This window comes from Macaca nemestrina, chromosome 16 (genome assembly GCF_043159975.1).
Source record: "Macaca nemestrina isolate mMacNem1 chromosome 16, mMacNem.hap1, whole genome shotgun sequence".
In the NCBI taxonomy this organism is placed as follows: Eukaryota; Metazoa; Chordata; class Mammalia; order Primates; family Cercopithecidae; genus Macaca; species Macaca nemestrina.
In genome coordinates this window covers 84,923,194-84,936,556 of record NC_092140.1, presented here as the reverse complement: position 1 = coordinate 84,936,556, position 13,363 = coordinate 84,923,194, and the positions used below count along the sequence as shown (strand labels likewise).

Genomic DNA, 13,363 nt, shown 5'->3' with positions numbered 1-13,363 from the left:
CCACAAAAAAGATAACTATGTGAGGTCATAGATATGTTAATTAGTTTGATTTAGCCCTTCCATAATATATACATATATCAAAACATGTTGTACACCACAAAATACAGTCATGCACCACATAATGACGTTCCAGGCAATGATGGATTGCGTATTAGATGATGGTCCCATAAGATAATACTGGAATTGAAAAATTCCTATCACCTAGTGATGTCACAGTGTCATAACACTGTAGTTAATGCATTACCTTTTCAATGTTTCAATACACAAATACCTACCATTGTGTAACAATTGTGTTACAATAGTCTACAGTATTCAGTACAGTAACATGCTATATAGGTTTGTACCCTTGGAACAACAGGCTGTACCATATAGCCTCAGTGTTTAGTAGGCTATACCAGCAGTCACCAAACTTTTTGATACCAGGGAAGGTAATTTTTCCACAGACTGGGGGGAGGGGAATGGTTTCAGGATGATTCAAATGCATTACATTTATTGTGCACTTTATTTCTCTTATTATTACATTGTAATATATAATTACATAATTATACAACTCATCATAACATAGAATCAGTGGGAGCTCTGAGCTTGTTTTCTTGCAACTAGACAATCCCATCTACGGGTGATGGGAGACACTGAGAGATCATTAGGCATTAGGTTCTCATAAGGAGCGCGCAACCTAGATCCATTGCATGCACAGTTCCCAGTAGGGTTTGTCCTCCTATAAGAATCTAATGTCACCACTGATCTGACAGGAGGTGGATCTCAGGTGGTAATGCAAGCAAGGAGGGGCAGCTGTAAATACAGATGAAGCTTTGCTCGCTTGCCTGCTGCTCATGTCCTGTTGTGCAGCCTTGTTTCTAACAGGCCATAGACCAGTACTGGACCCCTGAGCTATACCATGTAGGTTTGTGTAAGTACACACTGTGGTGTTAACAATGATCAACGAAATCACTTAATGATGCATTTCTCAGAAGACAACCCTCAACCCTGTCGTTAAATAACACATAACTGTATATACAATTTTTGTCAATTAAAAAATAAATTAATTTTTAAAATTACACATCTGCAATGAAAGTTGCAGAAAGCAACAAGAGGAATTAAGCAGAAAATAAAGAGTAATAAAATGCAGCCAGGCATGGTGGCTCACGCCTGTAATCCCAGCACTTTGGGACAACGAGGGGGGCAGATCACCTGAGGTCACGAGTTTGAGACCAGCCTGGCCAACACGGTGAAACCCTGACTCCACTAAAAATACAAAAATGAGCCGGACATGGTGGCACCCACCTGTAATCCCAGCTACTGGGGAGGCTGAGGCACTTGAACCTGGGAGGCAGAGGTTGCAGTGAGCTGAGATCGCCACTGCACTCCAGCCTGGGTAACAGGGTGAGACTCAGTCTCTTTTAAAAAAAAAAAAAAAAAAAAAGGTAATAAAATGCATCAAAAATATTGAATCCTTCTTGAACATGGTGCCTGGGGAAAAGAAGATAAAAGAAAAAGTAAGCACATTGGATAAAGATTGCTATAGAGACTCTACAGGATACTTAAGAACATGTTCAAGGACTTTTAAAGTTGATGAGATTCTTCCTTTTAAGGACTCTATTCTTAAAAACACATCTAGGCCAGGTGCGGTGGCTCACGCCTGTAATCCTATCACTTTGGGAAGCCGAGGCGGGCGGATCACGAGGTCAGGAGTTTGAGACCAGCCTGGCTGACATGACGAAACCCCATCTCTACTAAAAATACAAAAATTAGCCAGGCGTAGTGGCAGGCGCCTGTAGTCCCAGCTACTCGGGAGGCTGAGGCAGGAGAATGGCGTGAACCCGGGAGGCGGAGGTTGCAGTGAGCCGAGATTGCGCCACTGCACTCCAGCCTGAGTGACAGAGTGAGACTCTGTCTCAAAAAAAATAAATAAATAAAAAAATAAAGAAATCTCAAAGTAATCCTTTTCTCAAAGAAAATTCTTACATAATGAGAGGCAATTAGTCCAACTATTGAAAATAAGGCAGATCCTAAGTAGCGGCAGCCCTGCATCTTTGATTTTTTCCCAAGCTCTATCTCTATTAAGTAAGGGACTCTTAGGTAACACTTTCCCAGTGAAGTTTTGTGTAATTTTTGCCACTAATTCATTAAGCTTGACAAATAGCTGCAATGATTGTTCTTTATTATCTACATTTACACAAAAATCATGCTATCATTTATGATACTGATGAATTTCTCAAACCTCAAAATTATTTACAAACTAAAGGAAAAATTCTCTCCTCCTGTGGATTTTATGTCAAAACTCACCATTTTAAATAAAGCACAATGTTGTAATTCTTACAGAAATCTTTGTGGGCCCTAATTGCTTGGGTAACAGTTCAGTGTGTCCAGTAAACCTTAAATGACCTCATATATAATTGGTCTACCAACTGCAACAAGATTATGTAAGCAAGCAGAAATATAACTCTGAGGTCAGGTTGAAAGCTATCTATTGAAAACCTGCTCTGCTGGAGCACAACCTGATAAGGCAAATCCTGGAAGAAACACCATTTTTGATACAATATAGTTTAACTTCAAGCACAAAAGCATGAAAGAATCCCTTTTTGAAAACTGCCAAATTCACCTAAGCCTTAAGATTCCGTTTTCACAGAGAAAAGTAAAAAAGCATTTATCCACTTCAACACTTACAGGTGAGAGACTCGGGACTAAGATGATAAATGGAAGTTATAATGATCAAGGCAGGAGGTAACAAGACCTAGATCATAAAAAAAAAACAAACAAACTGAAGAGTAATCCAGCTCTCATATCTATGATGTGCCAGGTTAGATGCTGCAGTGGGGAAGATGTCCTGCTGTGCCCAATGCTGTGAAGACAGAAGCAATTCAAAAGAGAAGTTGACAGCTGACTGTAGACTATACATATTTATTATTTCAGCTGGTCAATGAATTAAGAAATTTTACTTTGATGAGATAATACTGTTTTTGTGTAGTTTTGCACTGAAGTTTAGATTTCCAGCTGAGAATATTTCTAGTCTTAAGCATCAGCCACTTAGCAGGATTTCTACCATTCTATTAAATTTTAAATATGAATATCAGGGTTCATATTTCAACATTGTGATTTTTATTATTCCTTCATTACTGTAAGATAATAGTGACTCTCAGTGCTCTAAACAATAAATTTGATAAAGATAGAAATAAAATAGCACTGTCATGTCTCAAGTAATTCAGTATTTTTAATAATCTTTCACACTTTTAAATTCCAAAAGAATTTTCTAACATACTGTTCTTCTCATTCCAGGACTTAGTCTCAGGAAAATCAAGAGTAGCTAGTAAATAGCTAGAGACATTGTGGCAGACTGTAAAAGGAAAACCGAACTGAAGTCAGGAAATCTGGGCTTTGCTACTAATTAATCAGTCTTCTGACCTCCTTCTCTGGTCCTACTTTCCCGGCTATGAAATCAAAGTTTCAGAGAGGATAATAATTGCTCAAGTCCCTTTCTTCAACAAAAGTCTATCATTTTATGTTTCACTTGAAAATGTTAAATATCTAAAAAGCAAAAATCTTTTTAGAATTAGGTAAATCAAAGCATAAATACAGGAAGAAAAGTAAGAGGGTATCAAACTTCAACAAAACACCATTGCCAAAGTATTTTAAAATACTTTTTCAACTCCAAAACAGGAAAAAAAAAAAAAAAAAAGTCCATCAAAATTCTCTCATAATCCAAAGCCATAATCTGTAATCAATCAAGTAACAGCCACAGTGAAGCCAAAGAACTATAATTCACTCCTTTTGGAAACAGTCCTCAAGAGAGGAAGAAAAAGTTCAACAACTACAATATTGGAACACAATACAGTAAATGAATGCACAAAAACATGTTGTATTATGCAGGACAATTTATCTATCTAATCAATATGTAGCAACCACATAATGCATATGTGGCTACTTAAGATGTTGGTTGATGTAGCTCAGTCACTTATTATTTCAAGTTCATCAAACCCCTAGCTGACTTTTTCTTACAAATGGACACAGTTGCTCATAATAAGATTAGTAGAAACAACGCAACAATTTACTACTGGATAAAACATATGGTACCACCATCGTCTTGATGTACAAAGGATAATAGAGGAGGAATACTTATATTGTGATTATGGTAGGAATAATGATGAATGAATAGCAAGAACAGAAAATACTGGCCGGGCGCGGTGGCTCAAGCCTGTAATCCCAGCACTTTGGGAGGCCGAGACGGGCGGATCACGAGGTCAGGAGATCGAGACCATCCTGGCTAACACAGTGAAACCCCGTCTCTACTAAAAATACAAAAACTTAGCCAGGCGAGGTGGCAGGCGCCTGTAGTCCCAGCTACTCGGGAGGCTGAGGCAGGAGAATGGCGTAAACCCGGGAGGCGGAGCTTGCAGTGAGCTGAGATCCGGCCACTGCACTCCAGCCTGGGTGACAGAGCGAGACTCTGTCTCAAAAAAAAAAAAAAAAAAAAAAAAAAAAAGAAAATACAAATTGGGTCTGCAGGCTATCCAACCGCTTTCAATATTAACTCTTCAGGTAAATTTCAAAGAGCAAGCTACTAATAACAAAATACAAAAAGTTTTGATTACGTAAAGGATGAATGAAAACTAAGTATGTAAACAAGAAAATGTGGTGATTTTTGGAGGTTTTTTGGTGACTTGCTCTCAGTCAGCCACTGTACTGCCCCTCAGTCATTTGCAAAATACTAAAATATATTTAAAGTCTATGCTTTTAAAGTGTGTATTATTCCTAGGATCTATTAAAACCTTAAAACGAATACAGATAATCTTGTGAATTATCTCACTTAAGAAGATTCCCAATATAATTAAGCATTTGTGACTATGACAAGCACTTCAGCTGACCCCAGATATAATACGGCACCTTAGAAGCTAAAAGAAGGAACAGCTAACGCTATCCTCTGTTGAATGCTATCAGACATTGACAATCCCTTACGTCTAGGTGAGCCTGAAAATGCCAACATTCTTGCTACACTGCAAACACAGTACATTTGATCTCTGAAGGAAACTGAAGCTTATTTGAAATCCTACAGCCATTTGTAATCATGCAAACAACCTGAGGGCAAATTAAAAATCAAATTTAGATGAAATGTATACAGAATTCATTTATTAAGAACAAGACTAAATGAACACTAAAATATTTTTAGCGTATCTCTTAAGCACAATCATAGCAGCCCTTAGTAATCCCCATACTCAACAGTGTCACAGGCATGGAATAATGGAAAACGAAAAGGAACAAGAATCAGGAGACTGGAAGAATGATTGTGTAGACAACCACATTTATCGAGCATTAAGCACCAGGTGGTATCCTACACATTTCACATATGCTATTTGATTTAATCATTATAATATATCCGTGAAGTTGAAACAATCACCCCTATATAGTCAAGGAGGCTCAGAGCTGTGAAATAACCTGCAGAAATTGGCATTGCTAGAAAGCAGTACAGCCAAAATTTTAAACATAATTTCCACCCCAGGAATCATTTTCCTACAGAACTCAAATTACATAAAAGTTTTCCTATTGTCAAGATTGGATATTATCCCTTGCCTCTCAAGTTTACTGTAAAACATTAGCTACACTCATAATAAGAGAAGACCCAGAGAGCAGGAAAAGTGCCCTTTTTCCCCAATTATAATGTGCCTATGGCATGTAAGGTATTATACATCTATTGTGTTCATTTTTCTCCAGACAAGTATAACAACTTATTAAAGGATTTATGTCATTAGTCTTACCTCTGGAAAAGAAAACCTACTAAAAATAATACACTTAGGCATAACCATTAAATAATGAATATTAAAAGTAAATATTCCCAACTCCCACTTCTAGTTAGGATGAAATGAGTTGCAAGAGAATTTTATTTCCAAACTAACCAACAGAATAAACCAGCTAATCTATAAAAATCACAGTTTCCTAAAACTCATCATACAGCTAAGAAAACAAAGCCTACATGAACTAAATTCTAGAAAAGACTGAGCCTTTTCAAGGAAAGAATAGACCCTCAGCTAACTTTCACCCCTGGTAGAATGGCAGGAGGAAAAACAATCTGCCATAGATGTGTCAGAAGAAACAAACTGAACTTTCAGCAAACTTATAATGGCCACACATAGGCAGACATAATGTACTGAGAAGTCCCAGTCACAGAGAAAACATGCATCCACCCACCTACTCTTTCCCAACAGTCCTTACAAGTGCACAGGGATGTACACTACAGACCAAATACAGGGAAAGACCTGAGACATATTCTTCCTGAAGCATGCTGGACCTTTCCCTAGTGCAAGGCAACAGCCCACTAAAAGGCCAGTGGTAGGAGAGAAGAGGTGACAGAGATTCCTCCTAGGCACTCCAGGTCTTTATCCAGTGCAAGACAGCAGTTCCTTAAGGATGGTACTGGGGCCAGATAGCTGAGATAAATCCCTCAGAGGCACTCTCAGCCTTCAAGAAGTGGCCTCTGGAGGCTGAGGGCAGTACAAGAAGACAAGAGACAGCTGAGTTGCAACAAGCAGAATACAAGACTGAATAGCAAAGAGAATTCCCCAACATTCCAAAAATCTGGCAGCTACACAGCAGAGATTTTCACAAACCTCTTTGGCCCCAGGTTTGCCATAGTTTGTGAAGCTGGCACTAGAAGAGGAACTAAAATAAAAATAAAGAAATATTAAAGCTTGGAAAGCAATGAAATAACAAATGGACAAGCAACAGTAAAAAAAATCAATAGTCAAAAGCTGTTTCCTTGAAAAGTTATTAGCATTGATAAACCCGTAGTAAGACTAATTAAAAAGAAAAGGAAAAAACACAAATACAAATTTCCAGTATCAGGAACAAAATAGAGAATTATCACTATAGATTCTACAGATATCACTAATCACTACAGATTCTCAGATATTTAACTAATAAAGGCTGTATTACGAAAAAATGGTGCCAATGAATTTAGAAGCAGAGAGGTAATAGACCTATCCTTTTAAAATAAAGCAGAACTATAAAATTCTTAGGAAAAAACACAGAATGTCTTTACAATCTTGGTGTAGGCCAAGATTTCTGACACAATGAGCAGTAACTTTAAAAAACAAATAATCAATAAATTGTGTGTAATCAAACTTTCTGCCAACCAAAAGATATCAATGAGAAAATGACTAAGCAAATAGATTGAGAAAAAGTATTCATAATACTTATACATGACAAAGTACTTGGATCCATAATATATAAAAAAACTTTGCAATTCAATAATAAAATTTTTAAAAATTGAGGGTTTTTTTTAGTGGGCAAATGACTTTAACAGATACTTAAAAGTAGATATATAAATGGCCAATAAGCTCAGAAAAATATATTGAACATCATTGTTCATCAGAAAAATGCAAAGTTAAACCACAGTGAGGCTGGGTGCAGTGGCTCATGCCCATAATCCCAGCACTTGGGGAGGCCAAGGCAGGTGGATCACCTGAGGTAAGGAGTTCAAGACCATCCTGGGCCAACAGGGTAAAATCCTGTCTCTATTAAAAAAAAAATACAAAAATTAGCTGAGCAATGTGGCATGAGCCTGTAATCCCAGCTACTCGGGAGGCTGAGCTAGGAGAATAACTTGAACCTGGGAGGCAGAGGCTGCAGTGAGTCGAGATTACACCACTGCACTCCAGCCTGTGCAACAGGGCAAGACTCTGTATCAATAATAATAATAAATAAACCACAGTGAAAAGACAGGCATTATTGGAATAGAGTAAGGACCTCTGAAAGTTTATTCCTTCTTAAAAAACCAATAATAATGGCATAAATTGTCAAACTCAACTTCTTCTGAACTCCAGAAATCAAAAAGTTTTCAACAATCTCATATGCATTTATCTAAGAAAAGGGGTTAATTTGCCCTGACTCCATCCCCATGTCCCCAGCTCTGTGATTATCTTCGTTTTTCTTTTCTTTTTTCTTTTTTTGAGACAGGGTCTCACTCTGTTGCTCAGGCAGAAGGCTTGTAGTGGCACAATCATGGCTCACTGCAGCCTTAACCACAATAAAAAACAATATTTTATTTTTATTTTTTGTAGAAACAGGGTCTTAGTGTCTCACTATGTTGCCCAAGGTGGTCTCGAACTCCTGGCCTCAAGCGATCATCCCACCTTAGCCTCCCAAAGTGCTAGGATTACAGACGTGAGACCAATTGTTTTACAACCAACTGCCCACAATCATGGTGAAACCAGCAGCCTGGAAGTCACTGAAGTGAACAGAACTATTCAGAAGCTCCTCAAAAGTCTCATCCCCAGAAAATTATCCCTACTTGACCTGTCTGGCAGCTCCCTGAAATGATCCATTTTTAGAATTTGTCTTTATTTGATGTACTCAGAGCTACTGTATGCAAACAGCACTAACCTTGGGCATTTGTCAAAAAAAAAATCAACAACTGTTTAACATCACAGCTGCCTGAGGTAGCAAAAACATTTGGAGCTAACAAGAGGACAACCAAAAAACTTCAAAATCAAAAACAAAAACTGAAAATGAGATGTTCATAGAAGGCTTTGAAAAGCTTCAGTGTATGCCTAGGAATCTGGAAGGCCATGCATATATTCAGGAAAATCCTGAGAAGGACCTAATCTCTCACCTTCAGCTAACCTTGAGGGTCCACACAAGCAGAAAGAAAAGGTTGAGACACAATTGTAAGCTACCTATGGAGCACTAAAACCATGCCCAACTTGCACACACAGACTCTCAGCAAAAGCCAAGAGACTTACTGATTCAATGCATTAAAGAAATCTCTGTCCAAACATTAGCTGACCACTAAGCTAACAAGACAGGACAAAGAATACAGACTTTAAGGAAATAGAGTAGGAACATCACTAAACAAAAAGCAGCATCACAAGGAGCAACCACAAAGCCTGGGAAGGAGAGATTATACTATTTAAAATGTCTACTTTCAATAAGAACAAAATTATAAGAAATAAAGAAATAGGAGAGTATGGCTCATACGTACAAAAAAAAGGAGTCAATAAAAACTATCTCAGAGTATGCCAGACATTTGACTAAGTAGAAAAACACTTTAAATCAAGTATCATAAATACATTCAAAGAATTAAAAGAAATCATGTCTAAAGAAGTAAAGTATGACAACAATGTCTCATGAAACAGAGTACCAATAAAGAGAAATTATAAAACAAGATCCATATAAAAATTCTGAACTTGAAAACTCTGATAAAATTAACCAGAGGGGCTCAACAACAGATGTGAGGAGGCAGAGGAAAGAATCAGCAAACTTGAAGATTAGTCAATTGAGATAATCCAATCTAAGGAACAGAAAGAAGAAATTACAAAGAAAAATGAACTGATTCTCACAGACTTGTAGGGCACCATCAAATCTATCAAATATAATGGGAGTCCTACAAGGAGAGAGAGAAAAGGGAATAAAAAAAAAATGAAAAATAATAGCCAAAATCTTGCCAACTTTGATGAAAAACATTAATTTGCACATCCCATCCAAGAAGCTCAACAAACTCAAAACAGGGTAAATTCAAAGAAATCTATCCTTAGATACACCCACAGTCAAACTATCAAAAAGCTGAAGAGAGAATCTTGATAGCAGAGAAAAACTGATTCATCATATAAAAAGGATCCTTGCTAAGATTGATAACTGACTGCTTTTCAAAAACTAGGAAGTCCACAAACAGAAGACATATTCAAAGTGCTGAAAAAAAAAAAAACTGTCGACCGAGAATTCTATTTCCAATAAAATCATCCTTCAAAATACACAGGAGAAATCAAGACATTTCCAAATTGAAAAAAAAAAAAAAGTGATAATTCACCATTAGCAGACCTGCCATATAGAAGATACTTACTAAAGGGAATCTTTCCTGTAAGCTGAAATGAAAGCACACTAGACAGTAACTCAAATCCACATGAAGAAATAAAGATTATCAGTAAAGGGAACTACATAGAAAAAACAATAATGACAATGTAAGCATATTTTTGTTTCTAACTCTTTTCTTCTGCCTGATTTTAAAAACTTCATAAAGCAATAATTATAAAACTGTGCTGATAAACTTTTAATGTATAAAGATATAATTTGTATGACAATAATAACACAAAGGAGGTAGAAGGGAACAGAGCTACATTGTAGTAGTTTATATACTATTGAAACTAAGTTACCATTAATCTAAACAAGATTGTTTTAGGTTAAAGTGTTAATTACAATCCCCAGGATGACCACTAATAAAATAATTCAAAAAACAAAAAACAAAAAATCAGTGGGCCAGAGTGTAAAGGACAGATTGCAGAGACATTTAGAGGGTAGAGTCAATGGAACCTTGGGTTAGATTAAAGTGAGATATTCTCCCTAGACACACCTGTGTACTTCCTAGTAAAATCCAGTTTTAGCAAAAGAACGCCATTAAAACCATTTATCCAGATCCCGCCCATTCTCATAATCTAATCACCCTTGATATCTGATCAGAGTCCTCATCTTCCACCATCCCCCAGGTGATGTCTGATCACCCCAGCCTGTCATCAGCAAGAATTCTGTTAGGTTGGCTTAGCCAGAATCTCCCTTAACCCTGACATTTCCTCTTAATAATTTTCTGTCCACCAACTCCCACACCATTCCTTGGCTATAAATTACCACTTGCCCATGCTGCATTGGGAGTTGAGCCTGATCTCTCTCCCCAACTCCAAGACTCATAGTGACAGTCCTGAATAAAGTCTTCCTTACCCAGCTTTAACACATATCATTGATTTATTTTTTCTTTAACAGAGCACATAGTCTAGTGGAAGAATCTGAAGAGTGAACAAAAAGTTATTCTATATCATGACCAATGACTGGAACAAAGAATAGGATAGGAGAGTGGCATGAGATGAGGCTAAGACTAGATCAAGAAATTAATAGCTAAGGATGGACCTTTGTTCCCAAAATACTAAAAACTCATTTAAAGAATTTTGAGAAAAGAAGTGACATGATTTTGGGCAAATAATCATTGTAAGTCATTAGGGAAATGCAAATCAGAACCACAATGAGATGTCACTTCACATGTCTGATGATGGCTGTAATAAAAAAGACAAACAATAACAAGCATTAGTGAGGATGTGGAAAAACTAGAATTCTCACACATTGCTAGTTAGAATGTAACATGATGTAGGTGATTTGAAAACCATATTTGTGGTCAGGCGCAGTGGCTCACGCCAGTAAACCCAGCACTTTGGGAGGCTGAGGTGGGCGGATCACCTGAGAACAGGAGTTTGAGACCAGCCTGATCAACGTGATAAAACCCCATCTCTACCAAAAAATACAAAAATTGCTGGGTGTGGTAGCCTGCACCTATGGTCCCAGCTACTGGAGAGGTTAAGGACCTGGAGGTTGAACCTGGGAGGGGGAGGTTGCAGTGAGCCGACATTGCACCACTGCACCCCAGCCTGGGCCACAGAGTGAGACCCTGTCTCAAAAAAAAAAAAATCACTTTGGCAATTCCTTGAAATGTTAAACATAGAGTTACCATGTGACCTAGCAATTTCTCTTCTAGGTAAAACCCAAGAAAGTTGAAAATGTGTCCATATAAAAACTTGTATGTGGATGCTTGGAGTGGCATTATTCACAATAGTCCCAAAGTGGAAACAATCTAAATGTCCATTGACTGAGGCAGCGATGAGCAAAATGTGAAATATCCACACAATGGAATATAATTTAGCCATAAAAAGCAATGAACTACAGCATCAATAAACCTTGAAAACATTATGCTAAGATAAGCAAGATACAATGGCTACATATTATATGATCCCATTTATATAAAATGTCCAAAAGAGACAAATCTATAGAAACAGAAAGTATATTAGTAATTGCTAAAGGCTGGGAGGGTGGCGGGGGAGAGAGAAGAAAGAAAATGGGAAATGACTATTAATGAGTATAAAGTGTCTTCATGGAGCGATGAAAATGTTAGATAATAAATAGTATGGTTGCACAACTCTGAATAAACTAAAATTACTGAATTGTACAATATAGAAAGGTGAATGTTATGGTATATGAATTATATCTCAACAAAGCTGTTATAAACCAAAAACCATGATGAGTTACTTTTTCACACCTAGTAGACTGAGTAAGATTAAAAAGACTGTCGACAAGGATGTAGAACATCACTGTCGGTCAAATGGTACAACTGCTTTGGAGAATTCTTCGGCAGTGTGTTAAAAAGTTAAACAGGCAGCTATAGTATGACATATCAATTCAACTCCTAGTTTTCTTACTCAAAGAGTTATACCTGATGTAAATGACGAGTTGATGGGTACTGACGAGTAGATGGGTGCAGCACACCAACATGGCACAAGTATACATATGTAACAAACCTGCACATTGTGCACATGTACCCTAGAACTTAAAGTATAATTTAAAAAAAAAACTGATAACTACGAGAATTGTATAGGAATGTTCACAGCAGGCTTAAAATGAAAGCCATCCAAATGTCTATCAATAGGAGAATGGATAAACAAACTGTGGTATCTTTACACAATGGAACATTATTCAGGAATTAAAAACAAACTGATAGGTACAGCAACATAGATGAATCTCAAATTAATGCTCTTCATGAGAAAAAAAATACATACACACATATAACCATACCATGTGATTCTATTTATATATAGCTAAAGAATAAGCAAAACTAATCTACCATCATTAAAAAAAATTTTTTTTAATTAAAAAAAAAAGAACAGTGATTTCTAGGGCAGGGTAAAGGGGTAGGAACACAAGAGAACATTTGGGATGATTAATGTAATATTGGTGGTTATACAGGTTTATAAAATCATCAAAACCAACCAAAATAAATACTTAAGATCTGTGCATCTGTTCACAATAGCAAAGACTTGGAATCAACCCAAATGCCCATCAATGATAGACTGGATAAAGAAAATGTGGCACATATACATCATGGAATACTATGCAGCCATAAAAAATGATGAGTTCATGTCCTTCGCAGGGACATGGATGAAAGGAGAAACCACCATTCTCAGAAAACTAACCCAGGAACAGGAAACCAAACACCGCATGTTCTCACTCATAATTGGGAGTTGAACAATGAGAATGCATGGACACAGGGAGGGGAACATCACACACTGGAGCCTGTCAGGGAGTGGCAATCTAGGGGAGGAATAGCATTAGGAGAAATACCTAATGTAGATGACAGATTGATGCGTACAGCAAACCACCATGGCACGTGTATACCTATGTAACAAACCTGCACGTACTGCATATGTATCGCAGAGCTTAAAGTATAATTAAAAAAAAAAAAAAAAGTTCTGTGCATTATACGTAAATCTTATTCCAGGTAAAAAAGAAACAGTAGGATATGAGAAAAATAAATGTTTCTACTGTTTTAAATACTCCAGAACAA

At 37.1% G+C, this 13,363-nt stretch overlaps 1 protein-coding gene across 2 annotated transcripts in view; it reads right to left on the bottom strand.

Moving 5' to 3' along the window:
- LOC105491729 (von Willebrand factor A domain containing 8) overlaps positions 1 to 13,363 on the bottom strand; it is a 436,474-nt gene that overhangs the window by 358,968 nt on the left and 64,143 nt on the right. The gene's annotated exons all lie outside the window — the stretch shown is intronic.